Here is a 23,328-nt window from a genome sequence, read left to right as displayed (position 1 = left end):
CAACTTTTGAACTGTGTTTTTAAAAAGACGAAATAATGAGGTTTACTGAGTTAGTGGAAAGTAATGCATTCTTGCTCTAAAAATCTCAAACCACGCAGAGGGACACGGTCAAAAGAGGACCCTTCAGCACCGCCCCACCTCCCAGGGCTGCCGCGGACCTGGTGTCTGCCCCGGATGCAGGGAGGTTCAGACGCCGACTCGCGTGGCGAGGTTCTGTGACTCTGACTTGGTGTCCCTCACACCACGCTCCGTGCTGTGGACTGAATGGCTGGGTCCCACTCCCCCCCCCCCCAATTCCTATGTTGGAACCAAATGCCCCACGTGCTAGTACTGGAAGTGGGGCCCCTGGGAGGTGACTAGACCACAAGGGTGAAGCCTCCATGAATGGATCAGTGTCCTTCTAAGAGAGACCCCCCAGAGAGCTCCTCTGTCTCTTCCACTCTGCTGGGGACACAGCAAGAAGGCCCTGCCTGCAACCCAGGAAGCAGGCCTCTCCAGACACCTGTGGCTTGATCTTGGCTTTCCAGCCTCAGGAACTGTGAGAAATCAACGTCTGTTTTCTTAAAGTCGCCCTCCTATGGCATTCTGTTCTAACAGCCTGCACGGACTGACACCCGGACAGGAGAGCCTGCCGGGTCAGCACGCGCCTCTCCTTTCTGCAAGGGGCAGCAGGTTAGAACAGGGGCACCCCACCGCAGTCCAGATCCTGGCCTCTGCGCCGCTGAGCTGTGTGGCCTGGAGAAAGGTGCTGAACCTCTCTGAGCCCCCGTGGCCTCCTCTGGAGAGTGGGGACACGGTTCCCGTCTCACCCGGTCAGGAGGGTCGAATGAGTGCATTGTGGGCGCAGCGCCAGAGCAGGGGCCGGCCCGGGGCTCGGTGCGGCCACCGTCAGCATTGCTACTTTCTTTCATGTCACTCTGGCTGCAGAGTATTCCATTGTAGGGGTGTACTAAAAAGCATGCCATTGTTCTCCTGTCCAGGACATTCAGATGCCGAGTGCCCCACCTGTGGTGTGACCCTGTGACTCTGGGCCACCCCCTCAGGCTCCTTGGAGAGGAATGAGTGGCCTGCGGTGGCCCCACCAGCTAAATCCACTTCCGCTCTAGCTCAGCAGCCTTCTCGCTCAGGCAGGGTCTGCTCCCCTCATTTCCTGGCCGACGGGGGGCACTGCCTGACGGTGGAGAGGCCTCGGGGTTCCCAGCCTGGCCGTGCTGCCCACCACCCGGCCCCAGGTCCCGCCTGCCTGCGGGCCTCTCCCCAGCTCTGTAACACTGGGGCCACCACACCACCCTTCACCTGGGGACGTGAGCGTGTGCACGACACCCCATGCGGGACTGCCCAGGCTGTGCAGTCCCTCTGGGAAGAGGAGAAGCTTCTGACTGGTTTCCAGGGTGAGCACCCCAAGGTCCCGAGAGAGCAGCCTGAGCCGCCTGGGTTGCCTGGGCTGCCGGCATGCCGCCTCTGCCCCTGAGGCGCAGCGCGGTGGGAGGGGCACTCCGGCGGCCGGTGTTACGTTACTGACCCGTACCTTGTCAACTGACACTGACCTTTTCCTGAGAGGAGGCAATCTATTTTTTTTTTTTACCTTACAGAAAAAGGCTGAGACAGGAAAGTAAAGAGAAACTTAAACTATGGCCAACAACAAAAACCACACCTCTGCAGGCCCCACAGTGGCGTTCCCCGGAGGGCCACAGGCCCAGCCCCCGCCCTCTGCAGGTCCTACCCCACTCGGCTCCACGCAGCCGCCTCCACCGCCTCCGCCTCCGCCTCCGCCTGTGGGCAGGCTCCCCGCGCTGCTCAGCCCGCTGCGCTCCAGCCTTCGAGAACTGAAAGCTGAGCCAGTGTGGTCAAATCGTCAAACCGGCTGGGCTGGGGCACGGCCCGGATCCTTCCGCCCTCCCCCATGGGCTCCCAGCCGGGCTCAGGGCTCACCGGCATGAGCCACACCTGCCTTCGGGGACGACAGCGTGAGACCAGGGGCTTTAAAGTGTGACCTGAGGAATGGGGTCTCCACCCTCCCTCAGTCAGCGTGCAGAAAAGTCCCTAGTGGAGACGGTTTCTGCAACGCAAACTGACAAAACAGCGGTCTGTGGGGAAGGACTCGAGGCGGGAGAAGCTTCTCAGATGCCTGGTTTCCCACTTGGCCCGCGGCCATGTCAGCCTTAACACCTGGGAGCTGGTCTACGTCTGGTTTTCCTAATAAAATTTTCTTTCGATTTCACGGTGAGGTAGAAAAAAAAGCATTCTTTAGATTGCAAAATAAAAAGTTTTAAAAAGTAACATGAGTTTTTTTGTTTGTTTTACTTAGAAAAATTTCTGCCTAAGCGGTAAAAGAGATCAAGAAATAAACACGAAGGAGAGAGAAGCAAAGGTGTCCCCTGAATCACAGACCCGATTACAGATTTAGTGCAACCCCTAATGTATGCCCTCGGGCCCTGGAAGGTAACTTGGTGCCGGCCAGGTGTGGTTTCCACGGTGCCTCTGCCACCAAGGTGACGCCGAGTCCCTTGTGGGTACCTCAGACGCCCCAACGACCCGGTGGGGGGGCAGGGGCGTTCCCAGGGTTGCCACCCACAAGCGAGTGCATCCCCTGCACCAACCCTGTAGCTCACGGAGCTGAGGCTCTGTGCTCAGAAGCCCCCACGGATTTTTTCTTGGAAAACGGGGACGCATTATTTCCACAATCTTCAAAAAAAGTGTGAGACCAGAAAAGCCCCTAAGCCTCCAGCGGCGGACGCCACATCTGAGAATTTTCCGGTCTGACCAGCTGTGCTGGTCTCCAGCCCCTCCCCCGTGGAGGCGGGCCCTGCTGGGCACCCTGCCTCCCTGTGAGCAGTGGGTGCCCCTGGAGCCCCTCCTGCTCCTGCAACCCAGGCGCGGGACTCTGAGGCGCAGGGGACATGCTGTGTGGGGGACTTGCCCATCGATCGCCCCCTTGTTTCCCAGGGGGGCACGACCATTCACACCTCCCATTTTTCCGGAAAAGGGAGAAAGCACAGCCCAAGCCGGCTCCTGGTAGAGACGGGAGCGGAATGCAGGCCAGCTCTGTGCGTAAAATCCCACCGCTTTTAAAAAACCCGCATGGCCCCCGGCAGACGGAATGGCTGGCGGGGAAGGGGAGATGGGGGTCATTTAAGTCATGCCTCTGAGCATGCCAAGCAAGGTGTGCTTTTTAGTGCCTTTCCAAAGGCATCACAGAACAAGTTCCACCTGGGGAAACCCCTGTTTCTCTGGGCACCGACGGAGCACGGCGTCTCCAGGTCAGACTCGCAGAACCCTGGCTTTGAGAGTGCGGCTGAAGCCAGTTCTGCTGAAACTCCGCTCCCACCGTGTGCAGCTGCCTCCACATGGCCGTCTGAGGCCTTCCGCCCAGACCAGGGACCGGACGGCACCTGGGCTCTTGCTGTGCGGTCACGTGGGGGACATTGCAACACAGACTGAGGCCAGCCGATGACGTGGCTCGATCTGAACGTCAGGAGGCTGTGTGCTCGCTACCCTCTCTGCCCCCAGCTTCCTAGAAGGCTGCAGCCGCTGGCCCAGGCTGACAGCCACCGTCTCCCTCTGTCCCTCTCACCCTGGCCCCTCCGGCCAGCAGGCACCCTCAGGCCAGACCCTGGCTCCAGCATGGGCTGGCCGTTCACGTCCCCCCCACACACAGAGAGCCCCGGGACCTGTCATCTCAATGGGCGGGGCCTCCAGGTGGTACTGCCATTGCCACAGCCTTGGCTGTCCCCCATGCTCAGCACTCCAGCTCTGCCCCTGGCCCGGGAGACAGTTACCATGCTTCTGAGCTCAGACCCTCTGTCACTCGGTTTCCTTGGGGGACTGTGTGCCTTCCCACGTCTCACCTGTGGCAGCTCAGTGTCCGGGCACTCTCCCGGCCATCTCTGCCAGAGGCCCCAAGCGCTTTCTATGGGCAGTGCAGACTCCCCACCCCGACTCCCCTGACCCCTGCGGAGTGTGTCAGCAGACACCCCCCACCGCCTCCAGCAGCTCACACCCCGGCTCTCGCAGCTCCGAGCTCAGAACCACAGTGCCCGGCCCCAGACCCGCCGCACAGCCGCCATTTCTGCAGCTCCGGACCGAATGAAACGACACAGAGGCTGGCAATAGCACGGACGGTAGAAGAGGAAGTGGTCGTCCTGTGCACGCGGGTTCGGTTCTCGGAAAATGTTTGTAAATGCAGGGAGCTGGCCCTCGAGTCACAGGAGGAGAGGGACAACCGCCGGACGGGCAAAATAAGGGGGTGCTGGGAAGGACCCTCTCCTGAGCTCCGGGCAGCTGCAAGTGCTCCCTGCTCTCCAACAAGCCGGAACGGAGCGGTCAGCGCGGGTGGATGCTGATGGTAACAACAGCCACGGAGGCCAGAGGCCGGACTGTCCGGGCTCCCCCTCTTGCCTCCATTAAGGGGGTCCCTGTGCAGGTGTCTGCTGACCCCAGCAGAGCTGGCTCCAGCACCCCCACCCCAGTGGCCCACTCTGCTGCCCGTGGTCACTGGACACAGGTTCTAAGACCCCTCCCTGCCCAGCTTTCCCATGCCCTGACTGGACAGTGCCCACTGGTGCACTTTTGCAGGAGCTCAGGTGCGGCCGCTGACCCGTGCCAGGCAATGCCACACCTGCTCCTTGACAGACGAGGGCAGACCCACCATCTATGGTTCTCTGTGCCCCTTCCCACCACAGGCCCCGGCAGTGACAGTGACCAGATAGCTAACCGTGAAGTGAGCAAATGGAGGGATGGCAAGTCAAAGGCTGAGTCGTTACTAGGGCGAGCCTTGGCCCCTGATCCCAGTTCTCACCATGCTGACCCGGGGCAAGGCGGCAGTCTGCCCACTCCACCGCAGACGCACATTCTCTCAGCCACCAGCAGGTCCACGGGCAGGCGGGAGTCAGGCACACACCTTAACTGGCAGGGAAATCTTCCCACCTCCTCCCACCTGCGCCCGAGGTGGGGCCTGTGCCAGGCGCTCTGGACCCCGGCCCGGCCACCCGCCCATCCACTCGGGCGTCACACGGGACTCTTGGGCAGGGCCCTGGGTCTCACCCTGCACAACACGCCCCCACACCCAACAGACAGAAACTAAACCACCAGCAGGACCACAGAGGACTCCTCTGTTTAAGCGTCTGGGTGCTTATTTTGCAGCTTAAAGCCCACCACACGTAGGAAGCAGCAAGGAACTTGCTGGTTGAAGTTCATTGTCACGCACGTGTGGCCCCTGTGCGCACGGGCCTGTTCTCAGAACCCACCACCAGAGCCCACCCCGGGCACCCCCAAAAAACCGCACCTCCGACCCCGCCCACAGACCTGAATGTACACTCCCCTCCAGAGCGGCTTCCTCCGGCCGGCCACTCGCGTGTTAACCCGAGGGTCATCCCGAGGGACACGGCCTGCCCGGCCACCGCAGGCGGGAGTGACAGCCGCCTCCCTTCTAGGCGAACACGCCACTTAAGAGCCCTCCAGCTCTCACAACCCCTGGAGAGCGGAGCCAGCGCACGGCGCGAGCAGGCGTCTGTCTCGGGCGGAAGTGCACACGTGACACCACCGCAGGCCGAGCACCGGCGGCAAAGAGACGTGGGCGTGCGAGCTCGCCGCTCCAGGGGCCGCGCTGAAGATGCGGGAGAGTGCAGCCGGTTTTCCGTAACGCACGGTATTTAACCCAGGACAGCCAGGACGCCGCCGCGCCCACCGGCGAGCAAGGTGCAGACGCGTTAACGAGATGTCCTGTGTCACCTGGTCCTCCGGTCTCTGCATTCCGTGAGCTCCCCTGTGCGGAACCTTCCGCATCTCTCAGCTCGGCCCCTCCGCTTCCCAGGCACCCCCACCCCCCCGACAGCCACTCTGGGCAGGGACGCGGGCCCAGGGCCATGATTGCCTCTGCCATTTCAGGTGGTCGTGTGACATTTGTGGCGGACAGACGCTTCTGAACCCCGTGACCGGGGAGACTCGACGGTCTCAGAAACTGCTCTGCTGGAACCGCCTGACAGGTGGCAGGAAGTGTGAGGCGGAGGCCCCGGGGGGAGGGGACAACACGAACCAGATGTCCGGGTCACCCAGGGCTTGCCTTCGCTCGGCGGGCGAGAGAGGGGGTTCTGCAGGAACCAAGGGCTCAGCCAGATCAGATCACAGCTGCCCAGCGGGGCAGCTCAGGGTGGGCGGTCGGGCCCCAGGCCCCCTCCGGCTTTTCACCTGAGGGTCTCCGAGCCAGCCTTGTCCGTTGTTCCACGTCCAGGTTCACACGCCTTTGAGACGCCAGCAGCAATGCCCTGGGGGAGGGTCCCTCGACCCTCCAGGGAGCATGCAGTCTTGTCAGCAGCCCTGGGGTCCAGCCCCCGCCCTGCTCTCCCCCACCTTCTCTCGACCTCTCTGGATTTCAGACGCACGCCAGCAGCCGCCCACCGTCCACCCCCCAGCACGCGGGCGTCTTGCTCCCCAGCACGAGCCGTCAGTGCAGCCCACGTCAGCGCTCACTGCGAAAACTTCTCTGCGGGTCCAGACATGTCTTATGCTGACGGTTCAGCTCAGGGTGAGGAAGGACAGACGCCGGCCACGGGGGCTTCCACACGTGAAAGAGGGACAGACGCCGTCCTGGGTGAGCAAAGGTGGCAGATGGAGATCGCTCGCCCCGTCAGCTCTTCTGCGGCCAGAGACAGTGGGGTCCGAGATGCATGGCCCTAAACGCCCACTGTCCCTCCCACCGCTAGCTACTCAGGGCCTCGTTCTGTCCATCCGTCTGTCCATCCGGGGCAGGCGGGCGGTTCTGCTGGACAACAGGCCCACGCTTACCTGTCTTACCTGGGAACCTCCCGGGCCAGACCTGCGGGGCGGCTCCCTCACAGGAGGTGGCCCGGCTCTTATCCCGACCTCAGTCCCTCCCAGCCGGGAGGTGGGGTCTGCAGGGAGGCAGGGGCCCCCAGGGGGGTGTGAGTTCTCTTTTTCTAAAGGCCTGTGGCCTAGAGCCTCTGCTCACCAGGCAGGCGGGAGCAGCCAGGACGGTGGGCGGCCTGGGGAGACCGCTGCATGGCCCAGGGGAGAGTGCGGGCGGCCTGCGGCCAGCGGGATGGGTGCCACTCGGGGCAGGGGAGCGACGAGGGAGGATAGGGAGGAGTCCCGCTTGGGGCAGCAGCTGTCCGCTTCGGGTCTGTCCTGTCTCCCATCTGCGCAGAGGCTGAGAGCTGGGACCTGCCCAGCCACCGAGTGACAAACACAAACGCGGTTAGCACAACCGGCGCGTACGTGCCAAGTGGAGTGAAGAGGGAAGCCCGAAGAAACAGGTGCAAGGCCTCCCGCCCCATCCAGGTCAAAGGTCAAGGGTGCCCTCAGTTTCTGGAGCACTGACTACCCGGGGAAGCAGTAGGAACTCGCTGGCCACAAGAGGGGTTCAGAACAAGCACCCCGAGTTAGGTTCCTGTGGTGTGTGGAGTCTTTCTTAGCTAAAGGCAACCGAGACCCTGTGGGCTCAGGGAAAACTTCTGTCCACCCCCACGACCACCCCCAACCGGCAAGTGCTGGGTCAGGACCTGGCCCATGGTACGAGATGATCAGAGGTGACCTTTTCTGACCTCTCGGGGTGGGGAGGGAACTACAAACTACGACCGCCCATCTGCTCTTCTTGTCACTCGGCAACGACCCGCTGATGCCCTCCAGACCGCCCCTCCCCGAGCTCTGACCATCTTCCGTCCCTCGTTGTCCCCTTCTGGGCCTTCCACGTGCATGGGGGTTCGTGTGGACACACGTGTGGACACAGTCTGGTCACTGTGCACTGCTGATCAGTCTCGTGTCCGTCTGACTGTCACTCCAGCGGGAAGAACCTTGAGGGTAAAGGAAAGTCTCTCCCGCTGCCACACTGCCAGTCCAGGATTCGCTGTCCCTTGCTCCCACGCCCACGGGGCGGACGTTCTGCCAGGCCGATGCTGGCTCAGCCAGAAGGGTGAGGTCCCAGGACAGATGGACTCACTCACCAACCAGGGCCCAGCCCGGCCGTGTGCAGAGCACCCTGGGGCCCATGTCATACCAACCGGGGCTCCGGCCTTCTGTCCCTAAAGGCAACGTGGGACAGGCTCCCCCATGCACAGACCCAAGGGCTGGGCTCTGCCCCAACAGCCTGCCCGCAGGCCGCGTGGGAAATCCCCGCACCCACGGTCTGCCGGCACCAGGGCTCAGCTGGCACCAGTACTCTCACCTGACTCTGCAGCCTCCGCAGGAGAGCTCCGCCCTGGGGCGGGAACTCTTCCCAAGGTCCCTCCCATTCGCTTACTCGGGCAGGGCCCGGCAGAAGTGACGCCCGCCTGAGTGCGGTTGGTAGGGTAACAATGTGGGTGTGGCAGTTTATAGTTTTAATTTGAACATCTCACCGAAATGCCACAGGGTGTGCTTGGGTGTGATGTTGTTATGTGACATGCTTATCATTTTGTAATTTAAAAAAGGGGGCATTATTTGTGCTGGACCCTGTATTTTTAATTTTAAAAAGTCCAACACAAAAAGCAGTGCCTCAGACACCCAGCACCCACCACTGAGATCACCCATCTTCCACAATGGCTTCTGCTGTGTCTTCGAAGAACCAAACCCAGTGTGTGGCGTGTATACGAGTGTGAGTGTGTGTGTGTGTGTGTGTGTGTGCGTGAATGTGCTGCGGGTAGAAACAGCATCTCGGACACACGAGCTGGGTGTGGGAACCCTGCTCCAGCTGCCTCCCGGGTCTGTCGCAGAGCTGCGACAGTCCCTTGGCCCCATGGTGCCCCAAAGCTGGGGCCGCCCCGTGCACCCGTCTGTCTGTCCGTACAGCAGGAGCCTCCCGCCCAACCTTCCACCTCTGGTCCCCGGTCGCACAGCATCCCGTCCGCCCGGCCAGTGCCATGCGGGCTCTGAGGCCCTCGGCACATGCCTTGTGCCGGCATGAGGCTGCCCCGCCGTCAGAGTGGGAGACGTGGGCCAAGGCACACGCCCTGCCCCTCCTCCTGGTCACGCCTGGCTCAGCCTCCCCTGCTCCTGCAGGTCGGGGGGGCAGGTGTGCAAACCCTGAGGAGGCAGCGCTGCCAGCCTGGGCCTCAGCCGAAGGCCAGGCAGAGAGACACCCCAGAAGTCCAACTACACACTGAGGCTAAGAGCCCACAGCTGGCCAGTGCCGTGCTCTAGCCCTTCGTGCCTGGAGGTGGCAGTCGCACTGCTGAGCAGCAGCATGAGGTCTAAGACGGACACGGTCCCAAAGGACGGCCCCGGGTAAGGAAGCTCAAGCAGGCTCCATCGGGGGACGAGTATGTTCCTCCCAGTTGTGCCTCTGTGAGCCTGAGACGGGTCACTAGATACACACACGTGCACACATGCACACACGCAGACACCTGTGCAGGTGCACACAAGCAAACACAGGCATGCACACACACATCCCACACCTGCACGCACACTCAACCAACCTACCAGCACGCCCGGCTCGCCGCCCACTGTGCCAGCAGCCCCACCACCTCTCCTGACTCCCACCCCTGTCCCCCGAGATCCACGATAAGCCGGGGCTCTCTCCGCCCACTGAGAGCTGCGCCATTGGCCAGGCCTCTGCCTTGGGGGCCCCAACCAAACCAAGAACAAGAGCCATCCCTGCACATCTACTAAGCCGGGCTCCTTGGCCTGCTGGGCCTGCAGTCTGCACTCCCCGGCCCTCCACCAGCCTCGCCCTCCTGCCTGCCTGCCGCCTGCCTGCTAAGCTCTGGGAGCGCCTGCTCCCTGCCAGCCCCTGGGAGGGGTCGTCCGCTCTCCATCAGCACCCACCCCGCCCATCACTCTGCCACGCCCCTTAGATCCCTCCCAGCTGGGTTGTCTGGCTTCTCTCCTATGTTTACTTGTTTATTATTGTCACCTTGCTTCCCCTGCTGCCCATGAAAGTGTAGCTCCCAGGGCTCTAGGAGTCCATGAAGAACAAATGGACTGAAAGCAGGACTTCACACGCACTCCAAGTTAGTTTGAGTCACCTCCCTCCACCGGCACCGAGGTCTACTGGTTGGTCACCTCCGCCCCCAGCACCAAGAGGGGGCACTGGCACACAGTGGGGCCCCCACTGGAGTGAGGGATTATCTAGTCAGATCTACACTGCCATGCAGGAGGGAGGGGGCTGTGCACACCCCCGCCGCCCCTGGGGCCCCACCGCCCGGGGGCCTCCCCGCACAAGAAGCCTCGGCAAGTCCACGCCCTCTCCTCACCAAGAAACCACACGGACCCCAAGGTGCCAAACCAGAGATGAACAGGACGTTCCAGCAACCACAGAAATGTCTTGACCTCATCGGTCTTTATTTAACAGCTATCCAGGTCTCCAAAGCCTTGTTTACCAAATGCACACTTGTTTATGAGCAACGTGACTCCTAAAAACCACGTGTTGCTAGTTACAGTGCTTCTTCAGCACAGACAACCGTAAGTACCTACAACACCAAAAACAAACCGGCACCCACACGTGAGTGCCTCGCCTCCCTGCACCTCCCCCTCCCCCGCCCCCCGGGACCCACACTCTCAGCCTCCACTCACCTAGACTGCAGGGTTAAGGGTTTTAACTTCCGGAGGAAATCGTCTTCACTAGACAGCATTCATCTCAAATAAAGAAGTCTCGACTCCCAGAACAACCTATCCGGTATTTGTTAACCCTTCACAGAAACAGCCTCAAGAGACAGGGAATCTGGCACCGCCCCTGCCGCTGGCCCTCCTGGCGCTCACGGAGCCAGCGTCCTCCGGGGGAGGACACGCCCACCCTCCCCAGCCCAGACCCGGCTCCCAGACCGCAGAGGTCAGAGTCTCCACGGGAAAATGATGCGCGCTCACCCCGGACAAGTCAGCTCAGAGAGTCAGCAGCGGGGACTTAATTACTAATTAACAAAGGCCGGGCGTCAACCCCTCGTTTTATTATTAGCTGAGAACTTATCGAAGGCACCTGATAACCCAACGGTTCCAAAGCCGTTGGCCACTTCGATAACACCCAGCGTCTCATCAGGTTCTTAGGGTCACCTGAGCTGGGACCAGAGCAGCGGCTCACTGCCCTCTCGCCCCGGGCCCCACCCTCCCACCGGGAGACACATACCAGAGTGTCCCCAGCACACCGGCCGGCCGGTCCTGGAAGCTGCCTCGGGAAGGGTCCCCGCGCTCAGGGGTGCGGGTAACGGCGGTTACCGGCGTGGCCTGGACCCAGGGCCACGGGGCCCGCTGCAGCCTGGCTGTGTGGCACTTGGGACGGAGGAGCAATCTCGTAAGGACGCCAGGCCAGCACGGTGCTGCATGTGCCCGGGAAACGTGGGTTCGAAACACTCTGGGACCAAGGTCCCAGCCCTCAGGCCTTCGCAGCGTTGGGGAGGAAGGCAGAGACAGCGGGGCGCTGCGGCCGGGTCCCCCAGCCCCCCTGCGGTGTGAGGGCGCGCCCAACGGTGGGAACGGGCGAGCAGGTTTACCGGGTGCAGTTCAAGAGAAGACGGGAGCAGGAAGGGACAGGCTGCCGACACCGGCCACTACGACCTAGGGGAGGTCCGACTGCATCAGGAACCACGGGGAGCACAACCAGTGGCGGGAAGCCCTGCCACCTGCTGGGCTCTCGGGAGACGACAAAACTAACACCGTGTGTGCCACAGACAGACGGAGACTAAATGAAGGCAAGTACGTACCAACACCTACAAAGAACGCCGGGCAACAAAATCAGACAGTAAAAGAGACTTGCAGGCGAGAGGTCCCGGGGAGATGTCCAGGGCTGGGCCACGGCGACAAGCCGCTCCGCTTGCTGGCAGCCCACACCTCTGCCTGTGGCGGAGCTAGGGACACACCTGAGGCGCCAAGGCCCGGGGATCACGACAGTGTGTCCACCTGGAGGAAGAAGCCTGAGCAGAGGGCACTGAGCGCCCCCACTCTGACAACCGACCAGCTGGGGGAGGGGGGGTGGGACGCTAGGAGCCACCGCCACTTCCTGGGCACCAGTGGGCAGCGGGCAGACAAGAAAAGCTCTGGTGGTGCATGGTGCACTGGGGGTGCGTGATGCTCTGGGGGTGCAAGGGCGGGTGCTCAGGAAGGCGCTGCCTCAGGAGCAGCAGGGACCGGGCACTTGGCTGCCGCTCTCAGCACAGAAACAACAGACATTTTCCAAAACGGGGGAACAAAGAATCCGACAGGGGGACGTCTGGGTCAGGTCGGACCAGGCGACCCCTGACACAAAACGCACGCTTCCCCAGCCAGCAGGCCGGCGGCGCCGGAACACCGCACCGCCCAGAACCCAGCCTCCAGAAAGGCGCGGCGCGGGGGCCACGTGCGCCGTCACACGCAGGTGCCAACAGCACTAATCAAACACGTGGGCCACATGGATCGACTCAAACTGGTGGAGGTCCCCCGGCTGAAAACGGGAACTACTTCGCAGAGCAAACCCCAGTCGGCCAGACATCAGAGAACTGCCTAGACCGCCGCACGTCAGCAGGGTTGAAGATCGTGGATAGACCTGTACTGGGGAAGTACAAATAAAAAGAGGGCTCAAATTCTGGATACGGGAGAATAAATATCAGGCCAGGGAGTGCCATTGAATGAGACGAAGCAGGGGTATTTATAATGCTAGAACTAAAATCCTTAAAGAAGAGTCATAACATCCAGGCGTTGAATAACCCAGCAGCACATGTCATGAAGCAGGAACGACCAGGACACCACAGGAGGGGATCACAGCGTGCTGACCGTAAGGGACCTCGCCACGTCTCCGTCCGAGAAAGGACAGGGGTCAGGACCAAGAAGGGCTCCGTAGAAGCCGCAGCAGCAAGACCAGCGCAGCGGCCCGAAAACCACACAGCCGACCTGCACTTGACCGGGAGAAACACGAGGTCTCCCAGCCGCTCACGGGAACATTCACAAACAGCGTCTATATATTAGGCAACGAAGAAATTTTCAACACCCTGGCTGGCGTAGCTCAGTGGATTGAGCTCAGGCTGCGAACCAAAGTGTCACAGGTTCGATTCCCAGTCAGGGTACATGCCTGGGTTGCAGGCCATGACCCCCAGCAACCGCACACTGATGTTTCTCTCTCTCTCTTTCTCCCTCCTTTCCCTCTCTAAAAATAAATAAAATCTTTTAAAAAAAGAAATTTTCAACAAATTCGAAACAGTGATTTTAACACAAACAATATGATCTGAAAATCCATAACACGATCAAAACAGAAAGAAGCGTTCCCTCCCTGAAACGTAAACATTCTCCGTTCCTCTCCAGGGGAAGTCGAACCCGAACTTGCAGAACTTCTAGAAAATTGCAGCCAGCTCAGAGGGAAATTCACCACATTCAGTCACTTTAAGTCTTTACGAGTGAAAGCATGAAAACAAGAGAGTTAAGCCTCCAATACAGAAAGTTGGAAGAAAATTAAAAAGTAGCAGAAGGAATAAAGAGGAAAGCAAAATATAATGAATTAGAAAAAAAAGCATTCTAACTAATAAATACATTTGTAAAAGATGGTTTCTTTAAGAAAATCAACAAAACAGATAAGTCACCTACATTAATAAAAAAAAAAACAACTAACCAAGACAAAGGAGAATAAAAGGCCTAAGAGGGAACAACCATCAAAAGAAAACATTCTTTGAAATCATGGAAATGACTGCACATCGCTATGCAAATGAACTTGAAAACCTAGATGAAGTGGATACTTTACTAGGAGGAAAAAACTCACACAAAAAATGAACACAGGAAAGACAGAAATTCTGAAAAGACCTATTTTTATGGAATTAAAAGAGGCGTGTGTCACAGCTAATGAAAGAGACTTCACAAGAGGTTCCTGCCCATTCTGCAAGAACAGATCATTTCCACACTCTTTAACCTTCTCTGGAACACGGGCAAAGAAGGAAAACTTCCCGGTGCCTTTTGCAAAGCAAGCGGGACGCTGAATTCACAGTGTGAGGATGGATGCAGAGGGGCCTCGTCGGACCCACAGTTCTCGGGCGGGCATGGTGGGAGGACCCACCCCGTCGGGGGACCCGGGAGGCCTCGGCTGCCACAGCGCGTGCTGGGGGAGCAGGTCTCTTCGGCCGCCTCCACCAGCGCGGAAGCACATCACTCCAGCTGCCTCCCGTCGGGTCAGAGGTCAAACAGATGGATTACACTGTAAAAACATTCAACGACGCCCCATCTCCACTGCATTTTTTCCAGTTCTGAAAAATGTAGTGTCCTTTACAAAAATGTTATTTATGTTAAGGTGTAATGGGCTTATTGCTGGTTTTTTAATTTATTTTTTTTCTTTTGTGGCAGCAGTACGGTCTGCTCGGCTGGGCCGCAGTGCAGGCGCTCGGGCTCCTGGCATGTGACGCCTGGAGGTTCTGCGGGTCCCTCTCGGGCAGCGGCACCAGGAAACCCACAGCTGAGAGGATGTCGTGCACCAGCTCGTCATCTGTCACCCTCACGGGGCCCACGGCCACCGCCAGACACAGCACCGTCTGCACCGGGAACCTGACTGTGGATTTCACTTCCACTTCTGCCCAAGCCCCCGGTGTGGGTCAGCGAGGGAGGGACCTTGCCAGCCCGGTTCGTTCAGGCCTGGCCCGGCACTCAGGGCGTCTGCTCCATTGGGGGCTCTGAAGCCAAAACGGCATCCTACTTCCTGGCCAGCTTCTTGTTCTCGCTGAGTTTCTTCCGTGCCTCGCTGTCCGTGTGGGGGACGTCTGTCCACAGCCTTGGCCTTGTCGCAGCGCGGCTGGCCCTGCAGAACACACCGCAGAACTGGGGTGGGCGGTGGACTTAAGCCTGAGGATGCCCAAGAGGCATTTGTCCCGCTGAGGGCCGCCGTTCTTCCAGCCGACCCGCAGCTCCGCGTCTCCCAATGCGTCCTGCGCCCGCGCTGCTTCCCCTGCAGGGCTTCCTGCGCCACCTCGCACAGGGAGTCGCCGCCGTTGGGCACTGCTGCTCACGGCTCCTCGCCCCCCAGAAAAGACAGGAGAGAGCTACTGCCTCTATTTTAAGTGAACTATTAAAGATTTCTAAACGTTCTCAGTGCTACTCTCTAAAATATACGTATCAACAGCAGGGACTCTCCACGGCACCACTGACACTCTGGACCCGACACTGTGGGGGGCGGGGGGCGTCCTGCGCACCATAGAATGTGCGGCAGCTCCCCAGGTTCCACTGACGGCAGTCAGTAGCAACCCCCCCCCCCCACTACCAGCAGCAGCAGCAGCTGTATCAGCCAAAACATCTCCTGGCACTGCCAAATGTCTCCTGGCTGAGAGCAACAGATACGACACAAAACCAAAAGCCCTCTGGGGTCCTCGATAATTTTTAAGGGTGTAGAAGACCAAAGGTTCGAGAGCCACTGCTCTCCACTGAGGAACACAAATACAGGAATGCCTCTAAAAATTGGCCAACGGAACCTAACAGCGTGTTCAAAAGACAACACACACACACACTGTCTCAGGATTACAAGGATGGTTTTATGGGGGGCGGGGGAAACCCTGTTGATAAAATTCATTGTATTTCTTTAAAGAAAATGCTGGGTCAGGTAATTTAACAAAATCCAACCTCACTTACTGATTTGAAAAAACACTCTGTAAAGTAGAGACAATTACAAGATTAGATACGCCCAGAATACACATCCCCTGATGGTGGCACGCCCACTATGGACTCGCCCCCGGGGGAGGTGACAAGGTCCAGCCCCAAGCCAGCACCTCCCGAGGGAGGAACTCGGGCGCCGTCCCAGGAGGCCGCAGGAGCTGCCCGAGGTGCCCGCCACCGAGCCAGCGCGGGCACATGCACCGGCGGGCCCTCACGGCATGTGTCCGTGAGCAGGCCGACGCGCCGCGCAGTTAAGAATAGTAACGACGGCTAAATTGGGTTCACACCAGGACACAGAAACAGCCTGCTGCAGAAACTCAATTACGCTAAATACTGACAAGAGGAGAAAAGAGAGGAAAACCAGCCGGCTTCACCGGACTCAGGAAAGGCCGGCGAGGGAGCCCAGCCCCGTCCACACGATGGAGGACGTTGCCCTCGGGGGGGCCCCCGTCCCCCCCACTGAGAGTCACTGCGGCCACCGCGGCAGGACGAGTGAAGAACGAGAGAAGCAAGGATCACAGGGCTCCGGTCACTCGCAGATGCCATGATCGCCGACACGGGGAGCCCGAGTCCTCGGGGCGCATTTCAGAGAGCGGGGAGTCAATCACAGGAGGTTGGTTGTGTGTGGAGCGGGGACATCGCTCCACCCGCGGTAGCCGCCCGCCCTCCTCCGGGTCCGCCCGCAGCCGGCACGCTTTCTGGACGGACGTTCCCTTTGGGGGGACAGGGGGACAGCAAAGTGGCACCAACAACGAGGCGGGGACATGCGTGCGTGACATTTACCCGTGCGCCGGGCCGGGGCTGGACCCCCCTCCTGGCTCAGCCCTGGTCACCCGGGGACTCGCCTCCTCCTTTCACTTCACGTGGAAGCGAGCGGCCGAGAAGCTCACACAGTGCCCAGAGCCGAGTCAGGAGGGCGGCTAAGACCGCGAGGGCTGCCTGTGACGTGTCCCCCTGCCCTTCCCCGCTGTCCTGTTCCAACCAGAACCCCCGGCGCAGAGTCAGACCGGCAGCACAGGAGGGGCCGGTGCTCCCGGGCACGGCCGCCCCAGAGGCCTGCCTCGGTCTTCAGTCCCGGGCCCCAGAGGCAAGGAGCTGCCAGGCACACGGTGTTGGTGAGACCAGACGGCGCCCTGACTGACAGGGGGACCTCTGCTGCACCTGCGTGTCAGATGCGTGCACCAGGGCAGCTCTGCCCGTGAGCACTCGTGACCCAGACAACAAAAGGCACGTGAACCTGCGTGCACACAGTGCTTGACACAGATTCCAGGAGAACACCGTGTGGAATGTTCCAGAAAACAGCGCTCCTCCCTGGGAAGGGAACCTGGTCAAGGTCACCGTCCCCCAAGAAGACTCCCGGCACCTCTGCCAACTCACCGACCGCACCGGCCAGGGACAGAAGGGGACACCGGGTTCCACGGCCGCAGGAGGCAAAGTCTGCCGTCCAGGGGTGGAGTGCCTGGACCAGCGGGCACTGCCGGACCCCAAAGCACCACCAGGGCCGTCGTCACCCTCTTCAAGGACACTGTCACCGAGGCGCCAGCCAGCCCCTCAGTGTGGGAACGAGTGTGCCAGTCTCACCACCTCGCCACACCACACACACATCCCGGCCTTGAAAACACACGCTGACCCTCGCAAAGTGGCCGTCGGGGAGCCGTGCTGAAAGACCGCCGCCCAGGCGTGTCTTACAACACGTGTGTGCACGTACACGCCCAGCCAGGCATGCTTTTCAGGGCACACACGAAAAATGAGGTAGGTCAATTACAAAAAGTCTTCCAGATACGTCACGCCAAGTTGCCCAGGTGGGTGTTATGACGTCAATGCATTTTTAGAAGCTCTGGTAGGCAGGTTGGCCCCTCGGTCACACGCTCCGGAGGGGTCAGCCACAGACCACCAACAGGCGTGCCCTCTGGGCGAGAGAGTGGGGTCTGGGATGAACCAGACAGCCAAGTTTTGATTACTTATTAAATTTGGCTCTGCATTTAACTTTTACAAGCACGTATCACACTTTTATAATCAAAATGTAAATGTTAAGAAAGAAATTACCTTGCTCACTGATTAAGCCTACCCCTTCTGTCTGCACGGTGGTTATGACAGCTTAACCAGTTATCCTGAACACTGAAAAGATTGAATTTTTTTTTAAGATTTGTATTTATTTATTTGTAGAGAGAAGGGAAGGGAGAGAGAAAGAGGGAGAGAAACATCAATGTGTGGTTGCCTCTCATGCACCCCTACTGGGGACCTGGTCCACAACCCAGGCATGTGCCCTGACTGGGAATCGAACCGGTGACCCTTTGGTTTGCAGGCCTGCACTTAATCCACTGAGCCACACCAGCCAGGGCAGGTTGATTGTTTCACTGATTGATTGTTTGTGTTTGTTTTTTAAGGAAAAAGCTTACATTGCCACAGATGTGCATCCTCCAGACACACGCTGCCCTGCCGAAGTCCAAGCCCTCTGCTGCCCCCGGTTTGGAAAGTGAGTCGAAGCTCAAAGGCAGCAACGTGGGGCGCTGGGTATGCAGGGGTGGCGCACACCCCGGCCTCCCCACCACCGCCCAGGCCCTGGCTGTGAGGGCTCTGGGGCTGAGGCCACGTTGGGTGTGAGCCGTGTGTGGTGCCTGCACTGTCCTGGGGCTCACAGGACACACGGGGCGGGCACAGGACCAGCCTGGCCTCCGTCTGGCCCAAACACCCACTGCAGCCGCGGACCAAACCCGGGAGACAGAGGCTGGGAGCACAGACCCTGCCTCCCTTCTGTCCCTGGGCTTCCCCTCACTCTGGGACTCACAGCACAGTGGGGTCTGGGCAGCAGGGGGCGCTGCCTGTCTCGGTCCTGAGACCAAAGCTTCCCGTTCCAGTTTCACCTTCCCCAGTGAGTGCTCTGGACCCCCTGGGACCCTGGGACTCTCTCTCTACCCTCACTCTCCCTGGAGGAGAGGGGTCCCTTGCTCCCCGTCCCATCACCCCCTCCGGCTTCACCGAGCAAGGTCCACGGCAGCCAGGAAGCTCTGGAAACACAGACCACAGCCGCCAGGCAGGTGGGAAGAGTCAGTTTCGCTGTCTCCTTCCTGCCTCTGCAAAGAAGCTGTGTGCGTATAACCGAAGGCGGTCGGTCCGCTGTGTGAATGTGAGTTCACTTCACTGGACGCTCGGTTATAAATTTGATCCGGGGATCGGCGTGTGACTGCTACTCTCCCTAAAAAGCACGACGTCTCCAACTTGCCATTCCTTTTCCCCCTCCTTCTCCCCAGCCCTCGACTGTTACGGAACAGTGAGGGCTCCAGACCCTAAAACCAGGGAAACCAGGCTGATTTCCGTCTCCAGTCTCCCCAAATTCCATCTTTCTGGGAGATGTCCGGCCAACGACTGGTGACCCCAGGCCACTCTCCCACAGAAGCACACCGTGGTGGAGGGCTCACGCCTGCTGTGCACGACGCAGTGTGCCTCACAGAGTACATGCAGGCGGCACCCACAACCCCTGCGGCACGGCAGCCCGTGCCTTGGGCTCCAGCACCCCCGGGAGCCGTGAGAGAGAGGATCCTCTCGGGCCCAGGCATCCCCCAGCCATGGCCAGGCGATAAGACAGGGAGAGAAAGGAATGCGCGGAGAGCTCAGCCCTGGGACACAATGTAACGGTGACTTTCTTTTGCACGCAGTAGCAGCTCGCAACAATTTAGCAGCCCAAACCATGAGCTGTCTGTTAAATCAATAATGGGCAAACAAAGCAAATACACTTTTGATTCAGAACGTTGGAGATGAGAGCTCAGAGTACTGGGAACTGCTGCTTACATCACATTTATGTGAACAGTGACCACGTAGGCACGAGTAAGAAAAGACTTAATTCTAAAGCCACACTTAACAAAGGGATTTTAATTTGAAGACCCAGGCAGTGCTGTAGCGGCTCAGTTCATATATACTCAGCAGCATGGTTTTAAACGAGTCATGGCTATAAATAGAAAAAGGGTGACATCAGCACCGGGTTGCATCAGCCCTACCTGTACCCCGAAAGTTGTTTGTTTTTACCAAACAGCAGCTACGAGCACGCCGTGTGTTGTAACTGTCACACAGGAGCTTGCATCGCCTGCCCGAGGTCTGGCAACTACGAGTTAAAGGGGCACACTTCCAGACACGGTGGCTGGGACCCGCTCTTCACAGAGGGCTCTTTAAATGAGAGGTGACGCCGGGCCCAAAGAACAAGTGGCAGGAGGCCATCTGGCCAAGGCGTGATTAATAAAAGGGACCTGTCGCTCACTCCCCCAACAGCAGTAGATCCCGAGAATGTGTGGGCGCAGAAGGGAGATGGCCAGTACAGAGCGTAAAAGGAGGGACCGGACTGCCCAGAACCAGGACACGGAGGACAGAAGAGGGGGAAGGGGGGGGACTGGAGGCCACTCTGTGAGACAGGCCTGTGGGCAGAGCCCTCAGGTCTGATGAACGAGGTGCCCCCGTTCCCGCCAATTCAGTGCTCTTGCCAGAGCTGCTGGTTACCACCAGGGCGTCCAGGGGGAGTGCCCCACAGGAGCTGACTGCCCCATGGCTGGCTGGGCCCGGCCCTGGGCACACAGGCACAGACCTCGGGCACACGCCATCCCTGGACATCTCAACTGGACAGCTACGTCCTTCTCAAAGAGGCTCTTGAGCTTCGGGGTCTGCTAACAAAAGCTGTGTCCGGCACTGCTGGGGCGACACCCACGGTCGTGCCCCCATGGACACCCTGGGACCCCGCAGTATCTTTTGCCCGGCCCCTCGGTGCATCCCCCCAGGAAAGAACAGAAGGGGAGCCCATATACCTGAACTTCTTTGTTTGGATTTTGGACAAATGGGAACCGACCAATAAATGTCTCTCAGTGGTGAGGAAGCTTCCAAGTACACACCCCTTTAAGAAAACCGGTCAGCGCGCACAACAGCCCAGCTGTGCCCCACAAGGTCTCCCCAGTGTCACTGAGGCCAGCTCGGCGAGCCTGGCCCTCCAGGCAGACGGACTTCTGTGTCTGCCAGCGAGAGCCGGGCCCGCGGCAGGGGGCAGGGCCCGCCCCAGGGCTGCTCCAGGGAGCAGAACTACGTACGGGAGCCCGCACGTGTGCACACAGGCTGCCCGAGGTCAGACGCCCCCTTCCCCTGACTCACCGAGGCCTGGGGGAGGTCAGCACAGCCATTGGACACAACCATCCTCAGAGGGTCCCACCTTGGAGGCCTGGATGTGAGAGGCATGGACACTCGTGCTTAGGTGGAAAGACACAAGGTGACCACAGCCCTGCACACCAGGGACACTGGCCATGACGAATGACCTCTGTTTCCCCGTGAGCCGAACATTCCACCACCTTCAGCGAACACCAGGGACGGGGCCCCGGGCAGGGCCTCGCCAGGCTGTCCCTGGCCACCGCCTGATAAGGAGGCCCCACAGACAGCTCAGCTCACAAATGAACTCGCCCCAGGACGGGCAGCACAGAAACTCCAACCTGCCCGCAGGCTCCGGGAGCAGCTGGGGGCGGGGGGCGGGGGGCGGGGGGGGGGGGGGGGCTCCTCTCGCCTTGCCCCCCACAGAGAGGAACAAGGAACCAGGAACAGAACAGCCCCCAGGCCTCTGAGCCTCGGGAAGCGCTCTGCCCTTCCCAGGACGGCAGCTCCGCAACCTCATTTGCATTCTCGCTCCCTCCCAGACCCCAGGGAACCGCCCCCTCCCTCCGGGACTGCCCTCCCTCCCTCCCTCCCTCCCTCAGCCGGCCTTAGCTCGTGCTCTACAAAGCAAAACCCCAAGTCCACTGGCCACTTTTAGCCCTTGCTTTTGTCTGCTTTAAATTGTGGTAAAACATACCTAAAATGCACCATGTTAACCACATCTAAGTGCACGGCTCAGGGGCGTTAAGCACGTTCACACTGTCGCACAGCCGTCACCACTGTCCCTCTCCAGAACTTTCCATCCTCCCGAACTGAAAGTCTGTCCATGTTAAACGCTCACCCCCACTACCCCCACCCCCAGCCCCCGGCACCACCACCCACTCTCTGCCCCTGCGAATCCGACTGCTCCACGCACCTCACGTGAGTAGGGTCACGCAGAGTCTGACCTTCTGCGGCCTGCTCCTGTCACTCGGCCCGGCGTCCTGCAGGCGCATCCACACTGTAAGCCTATCTGTTCCTAAGGCGGAGTCTACGCCTACCCCACACCGTCCTTCTACAAACCCTACAGCTCTAGCTTCCACACTGAGGTCGGTGACCCGCTCTGAGACCACTTTCATACAGTGGGAGGAAGCAGGGCGAAGGTCGTGGTTTCGGCGTGTCGGCGCCCGATGACACTGGCCCCCGTGTGTGTCGCTGCCTCGCCGAGTTCGACTGAGGGCGAGCGCACGGGTTTGTGTGTGTGTATTTGTGTGTGTGTGTGTGTGCGGGGGCCGTCCCAGCCGGGCCTGGCCTTCCCGCCCCGACTAGGTCACAGAAGCGACACAGAGAGCCTGGAACCTGGGTCGTCTCTTGTCTGTCTCTTCAAAACTGTTCCGGCCGTCCTAGGTCTTTAGATTTCCATCTGAATTTTAGAACAAGCATGTAAATTTCTTTTCTAAAAAAACGTGTCGGGACCGTGACGCGACCGCACTGCACCTGCACGTCGGTGCGGGTAGAACCGCCGGACGGGTGACACCGAGTCTCCTGGCTCATGAACACGGTCAGGCTGCCCCTCCACGCGGGTCTTCTTCAGTTCCTCTTGGCACGCTCTTTGGGTTGTGTCTATCCCTAAGAATTTCATATTTTCTGTGCCATCACAAATGGGTTTTACTACAGATTTTCATTGTCCAGTGCTAGTACACAGAAATCAGATGGATTTTGTTATGCTCACCTGTGTCCTGCAAATGCGCCAGACTCGCCTATTAGTTCTAGCAGCTTGTGGCAGATTTCTTGGGACTTCCTGCATCTGTGACTAAAGACAGCTTCTCTTCTCTCTTCCGTTGTGCGTGTCTCTTGCTTCCTTTTCCTGCCTTACTTTGCTAGCACAGTGCTGGATAAAAGTGGCGAGACGGTGGGGGACGTGCGCAAGGTCACGGAGCACGTGCTCAACATCGCGACATCACGCGTGTGTCCCAGTGACAGCGCCTCCAGCCCAGGCCGGAGCCACCCAGGCTGCTGCAGCACGTGGCTGCCCCAACCCCACCCCACCCCTGTGGGGCAACACGACTCAGGCCTGACACCCCCTCTGACTGTGACTTCCCTCCCACCCCCCTTTTCCATTGACGAGTGAAGAGTTTTAGAAGTTTTTAGTTTCACCGTCTCTTCGGCCTCAAATGGTTCTACGGTGGTCAGCTCTTCCACTGGATGGCGGTAGGTAGGGGAATTCAATAGTTGATGTTTTCATAGTTCTTCTTTTTTTCAAAAAGAGAAGTTAACCCGTTCCCACAAATACAATATAATAACAAGTTACAAAATAAACACTGACAACATCATTAAACACTCTCAGCTTTCTATTTCTTCTGTAAACTTTGGAGGAAGAAGCTGAACCCGTTCTAGAAGTATAAATGACCAAGTACAAACAACAGTAATCATCCTCACTTCCTTTTCTTCTTTCTTCTTTTCCTAAAGAAGGTACTTATTTGTATGAAGCCTCTCTCTTGTTTAGATTCTCTCTGTCTCTCTCGCTCTAGCCTGTCTCTCTCTCTCCCCCATGCCCGAGTGCCCCCACCCCCACACACAATTAGGAAGGGTCATCTCTGTCATCAAACCACTGGCCTGGTAGAATGCCACGCAGTTAATGTACTACTCGTCACAAGCGTCAAGTTAAACACCGCGTCAGACAAAGCTCGTCTGAAGCGCTCAGGGGCCGCTGCT

At 59.2% G+C, this 23,328-nt stretch overlaps 1 protein-coding gene across 2 annotated transcripts in view; it reads right to left on the bottom strand.

Moving 5' to 3' along the window:
- Positions 1-23,328, bottom strand: part of AGPAT3 (1-acylglycerol-3-phosphate O-acyltransferase 3) — an 83,426-nt gene that overhangs the window by 45,398 nt on the left and 14,700 nt on the right. Inside the window, exon 2 of one of the 2 annotated variants that reach the window (XM_036017482.1) lies at positions 20,644-20,710. The exons of the other annotated variant lie outside the window; for it this stretch is intronic. The gene's annotated coding sequence lies outside the window, so the exon portion shown is untranslated. The remainder of the gene's footprint in view (positions 1-20,643; positions 20,711-23,328) is intronic. 2 annotated transcript variants of the gene reach the window in all.

The sequence above is a fragment of the Phyllostomus discolor genome, chromosome 2 (genome assembly GCF_004126475.2).
Source record: "Phyllostomus discolor isolate MPI-MPIP mPhyDis1 chromosome 2, mPhyDis1.pri.v3, whole genome shotgun sequence".
In the NCBI taxonomy this organism is placed as follows: Eukaryota; Metazoa; Chordata; class Mammalia; order Chiroptera; family Phyllostomidae; genus Phyllostomus; species Phyllostomus discolor.
This window is presented reverse-complemented; position numbering and strand designations above follow the sequence as displayed.